This window comes from Zootoca vivipara, chromosome Z1 (assembly GCF_965207765.1).
Source record: "Zootoca vivipara chromosome Z1, rZooViv2.hap1.1, whole genome shotgun sequence".
NCBI lineage: Eukaryota > Metazoa > Chordata > Lepidosauria > Squamata > Lacertidae > Zootoca > Zootoca vivipara.
Window position 1 is genome coordinate 17,263,918 of NC_142583.1, and position 7,225 is coordinate 17,271,142.

Below are 7,225 nucleotides of genomic sequence, written 5' to 3' on the forward strand. Positions count from 1 at the left end.
AGGGGAGTTTTGCTGCTAATGAATCTCCCCACCCCACCCCGCACATTTCCTCTCCCACATGGTAATGTGACATTTGAAAGTGTGTTTTCCTTCTCGCATGATGGCATTAATTTTTCAAGAAGGTTCTGAATCTTCGAGACGGTTTGCATACGATGTGTTGCAAAATGGCACAGAGATAAATCAGTAGTTTGGATGAAAGCACAAAGGATTAAATTGCCTTAAGATTAGTCACACCCACGCCCACCCACCCTGACTTGAATCTAGAGTTTGAGCACCTGCACGATTTGAGGAAAAAGCACAATTCCCCAGCTGTGCTACAGAATATAGGACGTTGTCCATCCATCCAGCATGATCTACACTGACTAGTATCACTTCTGCAAGGTACAGTGGTACCTTGGTTCTCAAACTTAATCCGTTCCAGAAGTCCGCTCCAAAACCAAAGCGTTCCAAAACCAAGGCACACTTTCTCATAGAAAGGAAAGCAAAACGGATTAATCCGTTCCAGACTTTTGAAAACAACCCCTAAAACAGCAATTTGACATGAATTTTACTATCTAACGAGACCCTTGATCCATAAAATGAAAGCAATAATCAAAGTACTGTACTATAAAATAAATAAGACAGTATTGTAGATGATAAAAAATAATAATAATAAAATTCTTACCTGCACCGATGATAAGTCATTGTTTGGTTTGAGGGCTTTTATCCATTTACGCAGCCGTACAATCAATCAATCAGTAGCTGAACTGGGTTCCATACAGTCACAAAAACAAACTGTCACAGTGGCCGGAGTGGGCTACTTCAGAGTAACGACGCTACGCAGCTCTGCATTTTATTCTTTTATTGGTGCTGCGTATTTACAGTGCTGAAGTCATTGCTATTTACACGGAGTGATGTGGTCAGTCGGTTCCAGAACCTCCGAATGGCTTTTGGCGCGTCTTTCTCCAACACAAAAGCTTTGGCAGACCCATCCTCTTTCCCCTCCTCTTTCTGCGTAATTCCGGAGTTGGGGGGATGGGTCTCCCCCCCTTATTCGCCCCTTCCTGTCCCACCTGGGACCCTGGCTCCTCTACCTTGCCTGAGCCTCGGACACGACTTCCTGCTTCCCCATTGGAATCGGAACTCTCTCTGCTTTCCCCTGTGCTCGGGGATGGGCTTGAACTCAGGAGGGGAGGGACTTCGCGATATCCCCTGTCCCTCACATCCACCCCCCTCCCAAGCTCTCCTTCACCCCTCCCCAGGTCCCCCCCAGGTGTCGGTGACGACTGGAAGCCTAAGAACTCAGTGCTTTCCGAGCCCGTTGGTGTGAACACCTCCCCCCAGTCCTGCGAGCCCCCCCCTTCCGCCTGTGAGGACGGGAATCCCAAAAAGTCCGTGGCGTCAGAGCTGGTAGGGGTAAAAATGTTCTGCCAATCTGCTCCTTCCTCTGACTGGGTGGATCTCGGTGACACCCATACCTCATCCTCTGGTTCCTCAAACTCCGCTTCCCAGCGCCATGGTGAACTGCTCTCCTGTGCTTCCTCCCCCTCCCCCTCCCTTTCCATGTGCCAGGGCTTGGGTCTATGGGGAAAGAGGGCGTGAAATTCTTCTACCAGGAATTCCTCCTGTATCTGAGTGGCTGGGACCCATTCATTCTGGGACGGTGGAGCATCCTCCCATGCCATGAGGTACTCCAGGCCCCCCACCCCCCTCCTTGAGTCCAGGATGGCCGTGGCCTCATTGAGTTGCTCCCTGCCTTCTCTCTCCCCCCCTCCCTCAGGGGTTTGTTCGCTGCCTCGGAGCCTGCTGCTTTCCCTGTACGGCGACAGCAGCGATCTGTGAAACACTGGGTGCACCCTCATGTCCTCTGGCAGTGCCAGCCTGTATGCCACCGGGTTGACCTGTTGCGTGACCGTGAAGGGGCCCAACCTTCTGGGCGCCAGCTTTTTGCACCTCCCTCTGATGGGAAGGCCCTCCGAGGACAACCAAACTTTGTCCCCCACCCTAATGACCTCCCCCGGTCGCCTGTGGCGATCTGCCCCCTTCTTGTACGCTTCCTTGGCCCTCTCCAAGTGTTCTCTAAGCTGCTGGTGCACCGTCTCCAGTTCCTCTGCCCAATCCTCAGCCTGTGGGCCCTCCTCCTCCTCCTCCCCCTCCCTCTCTGGGAAAGATCTGAGGTCGCGCCCGTAATTGGCCTTAAAGGGCGACACCCCTGTGGAGACGTGCACCGCATTGTTGTAGGCAAATTCTGCCAGTGGCAGGCGATCCACCCAGTCCGTTTGCCGCTGGCTGACGTAGCATCTCAGGTACTGCTGCAGAATGGCGTTGACCCTCTCCGCCTGTCCATTGGTCTGCGGGTGTCTAGCCGTCGACAAGCTGACCTCCACCTGCAGGAGGTTCATGAGCCGCCGCCAGAACCTGGAAACAAATTGGCGGCCACGATCCGAAATAACCCTTAAAGGTAATCCATGCAGTCTGAATACGTGATCCACAAACAGTTTGGCTGTCTCCTCTGCAGAGACCGCCCTGGCACACGGTATAAAGTGGCACATTTTGGACATGAGGTCCACCACCACCAACACTGCGGTCTTGCCCCTGGAAGAAGGCAGATCTGTGATGAAGTCCATGGACACCACTTCCCACGGCCTGTGTGGCGTGGCTAAGGGCTCCAGCAACCCTGCTGGTGCTGCTCTGACTACCTTTGCTCGCTGGCAGGTGTCACAGCCCCGTACATAGTCCCGAACATCTTCCCGCACCCCTGGCCACCAGAAGTGTCTCATGACTAGGTGAGCGGTTTTGTCCCTCCCAAAATGACCCGCCGTTGGGTTGTCGTGCATCTGCTTGAGGACCGTACGTCTAAGCTGGGTGGTGGGCAGGTACAGTGCACCCTTGTAGAAAAGCAGCCCCCTGCGTTCTGCAAAGTCTTTTGCCTGCTCCCCCCCCTCTCAGTTCTCCGAAGATGCGGTTGGCAAATTCATCCGCTGCCGTCAGTGCTGTGAGTTCCGCCTCGCTCACCACTGCTGCTCCGCAGGACCATGCTGACGGGGGGAAAATGTGTCTGGGTGCCGGTGGCGCCTCCTCCTCCATGTACTCTGGCTTGCGGGAGAGGGCATCCGCCCTGACATTCTGCTCTCCCGGGATGTAGTGTATGGAGAAGTTGAAGTTCGAGAAGAACTCTGCCCACCGTATCTGCCGCTGGTTGAGCACCCTGGCAGTTCTCCAGAACTCCAGATTCTTGTGGTCTGTGCACACCTGGATGGGGTGCTTGGCGCCCACCAGGAAGTGTCTCCAGTGCTGGAACGCAGCGTGGATCGCAAGAAGTTCCCGATCAAACACCGTGTAGTTTCGCTCTGGCTGGGTCAACTTCCTGGAGAAGAAGGCACAGGGTCTCCACTCTCTGTTGGCGTCCAGTTGCAACAAAATGGCGCCCACAGCTTTATCAGAAGCATCTGTCTCCACGCGTAGGGGCGCGTCCTGAACCACGTGGAACAGGTTCTGGTCTGAGGCGAACACCCTCTTGAGGCTTTCGAACGCTGCTTGCGCCTCTGGCGTCCACCTGAACTTCTGCTTGCCTCTCAGGCAGTCAGTGATGGGGGCCGTAACGCGAGAGAAGTTCTTGATGAACTTCCTGTAGAAGTTGGCGAAGCCTAGTAGGCGTTGGACATCTTTGCGCGTCCTGGGGCTGTGCCAGTGTCTCTGAGTGCCTTCCCACCGTCATTTTCATGGGGGGGGGGTTGATGAGTGATGGCCCCTCCCAGCAGCTCTCTGCCGTCAATGGTCGCCACGTGCAGAGGAAAATCCAGCTGCAGAAGCTGGATCTGGTGCTCTTCTGCAAAGTTTCTCGAGAAGAAGTTCGCTGACGCCCCACTGTCAATTAGGGCGAGGACCGTCAGGGGATAGCCATTTGGGAGCGTGAGCGTCACTTCTAGAACCACTCCTGCTCTGGGAGGGGTGGGCTGGCTCTGCTCCTCTCTGTGCGGGTGGGTGGGCTGGGGCTGTTGTCTGCTGACTGTGCCTGGCTGCTGCCCCTTGTCTCCTGCAGCCAGGCTTTCCCGTTTCCCTGCTGTGGTGCTGCGTCAGTGGGGGAGGGCACAACCGTTCCCGCCTTTCCTTGCCACTCCCTGCGATGTGGGCAGTCTCTGACGAGATGCTGGGGGGAGTTGCAGAGAAAGCAATTCCCACCCCTTCCCTCCTTGCGTCTTGGCGCCGCTGGGGTTTGAAAAGCCCGCGCGCGCGCGCTATCAATCTGCATGGGTTCCTGGTCCTGGCTGGCCCCAGGCGTGGCTTGAAAGGGTTGTTGGGGGAGTGGCTTCTCCTGCGACCGTGGGAACCAAGCCCGCTTTGCGCGCGTTGCTTGCTTGTCGCTCCACCGGGATTCCTGTCTCACCCCCACCGCCAGAGCCGCTTTGCTCAGCTGATCCATATTACTGGGCTTTGGACCTCTCGAGAGCTCATCCTTCACCTCCTCATGCAACCCCAAGTAGAACGCCGCTTGCATTGGGGGTGACTCCAGTTCCCACCCCAATCTGTGCACCAGCATGGTGAATTTCGCCCAATACGCGCGAACTGTCATATTTCCTTGGCGTAAATTATGAAGTTCCTCCTTAGTCTGGTCCATATGACTATCGGACGAATACATCGTTTTCAAACATTCTAGAAATAGTTTGACATTCTTCATGCAAGGATTCTTTGTTGCGATTAACGGTCTTAGCCACTCCCTGGCTGCCCCGGTAAGGTGCTCCACAATAAACGCTACCCTGTGCTCATCATCAGGGAACTCATCGTGGTGCAGCTCAAGAGCATACACAATCTCAGTCTCAAAGCCCTGATATTCCCTCGGGTCTCCATTGAACTTGCTTACTAGGGTCCCGGCTCTCCTTCCTGGCAGCACTTCGACTTGGGGTGCCCTCCCGCCTTGTTTTTCTCTGCATCCAGCTTGTTTTGGAGGTCTACCGCCACCGCCCTTAATTCCTGCTCTCTTTCCTGTAGCGCTCTCACCTGTTCCGCAAGTTGTAGCCGGTCGTCCTGGACCTTCTTAGTCTCTTCTTTAGCTGCCTTCAATTCCCCCTGCGCCTGCAGCGACAGCTGCTGCAGTTCTTGCTGGGCTTGCTCCGCGATCTGCCGCCATCTCTCCGCCTCTGACACGCTCATCCCGGCAACTCCAAAGTAGCCCAAAAAAGGATTCGGAGGTTGCTGTCACAGTGGCCGGAGTGGGCTACTTCAGAGTAACGACGCTACGCAGCTCTGCATTTTATTCTTTTATTGGTGCTGCGTATTTACAGTGCTGAAGTCATTGCTATTTACACGGAGTGATGTGGTCAGTCGGTTCCAGAACCTCCGAATGGCTTTTGGCGCGTCTTTCTCCAACACAAAAGCTTTGGCAGACCCATCCTCTTTCCCCTCCTCTTTCTGCGTAATTCCGGAGTTGGGGGGATGGGTCTCCCCCCCTTATTCGCCCCTTCCTGTCCCACCTGGGACCCTGGCTCCTCTACCTTGCCTGAGCCTCGGACACGACTTCCTGCTTCCCCATTGGAATCGGAACTCTCTCTGCTTTCCCCTGTGCTCGGGGATGGGCTTGAACTCAGGAGGGGAGGGACTTCGCGATATCCCCTGTCCCTCACACAAACTAACTGAAAAATCCTCAAAAACAAAAACGCAAAATAAATAGCAAAAACAAAAGCGCCAAACTTAATCCGTTTTGGAAATCCATTTGACTTCCAAAATGTTCGAAAACCAAGGTTCAGCTTCTGATTGGTGCAGGCGCCCCGGAAACAATAGTCGACAGCCGCATTGGACGTTCGGCTTCCGAGAAACGTTTGAAAACCGGAGCACTTACTTCTGAGTTTTCGGCGTTTGGGAACCAAGGCATTTGAGAACCAAGGCGTTTGAGAACCAAGATAGCACTGTATTAGGCAGGGGACATTTGCAGTCTGACCCAGGGATTCAAGCTGAACTTCCTGCACGCAAAGCAGGCTCTCTACCTCTGAGCTACAGGCCTTGCCCCCTGACAGATCCTCACCCAATATACTCTTACAAAAGTTGGGTGCCACCCCAACTCTCTGGCGAGTGGTAGCAACATCCCATAGGGTTCCAGGCACTCACGTCGGGTCTGTGTTCCTTTGGAGAATAGAGACACGGCAGAGACTGTCATAGGTTTATGAAATATTGTTTGTTCACCTTTTTACACCTTCAGTTTGCATGGAGGGAGTCCAGATCTGACAGCATGGTCATTTCAAGAGGGGCTTGTGCCCCATAGCAGTGCTGCTTTCCCAGCCCAGCCTTCAGCCATCCTGCCCAAGATGGATCTCGGTCTTTCTTTCTCCTTCCCCCTTCCCAAAACAAAAACTCTCTTTTCCTGTCACTTCAAGCACACACCTTGGCAACATCTATCTCCCCAGGCCAAAGGATTCCTCTCCAATGGACAGGATCAACCCTTTTTGTCATGTTAACAGATTTGCTCTTTGCTAAGCCAGCCAGGCTGCTTTGCCCAGGGATTCCTTATCTGGCACAGTTCTGAAGCTTGTACCATAACCCTATCCCAATTAATCAAAATCCTACCATTTATTAATTTCTAGAATTTAGGGGTGTCCCCCCCACCCCAATCTATAATAATTCATATACACCTACACTGGCAACAAAGGACCTGTGAAGTCCAGGCAGCCCTAAGGAGCAGAAATACAAGGAAGGTCATCAGCCATGATGAATGTTGCTGTGACGAGAAATGAAGCAATTGCAGCAGCCCCTGCCTAGGGTTGCCAGACTCAATACAGGACAGGACTTCTGTGCCTTTAATTGCCCTGCTCTCTTCTGAGTCTGGAAACCTTAAAGAGAAACCAGCAGACCCTTTGTTTAATTTCCAAGCAAAGGGTCTGCTGGTTTCTCTTTAAGGTTTCCAGACTCAAAAGAGAGCAGGGCAATTAAAGGCACAGAAGTCCTGTCCTCTATTGAGTCGGGTAACCCTATCCCTGCCCAGGCCTGTGTCATGATTTGGAGGAACTGGGAAGCATGAAATTGCAGCATTTCTCATCATTCTCAACAGGAGTTGCCGCCCGCACAGTCTCCTAGGTGTGCTAGTTGCTTTCATTCTGCTATCCCAATTGGTGAAATGAGTTCAGGCGTACACAAGGAGACCAGACGAGAAGGCCCAAAGAACTCCTTTTGTAACAGAAATAATAACTAATACAGTTATTATATTGTTATGTGTTTGGAGGGAAGCATTGGTTGGCACCCATCTGTCTTTGGAGAC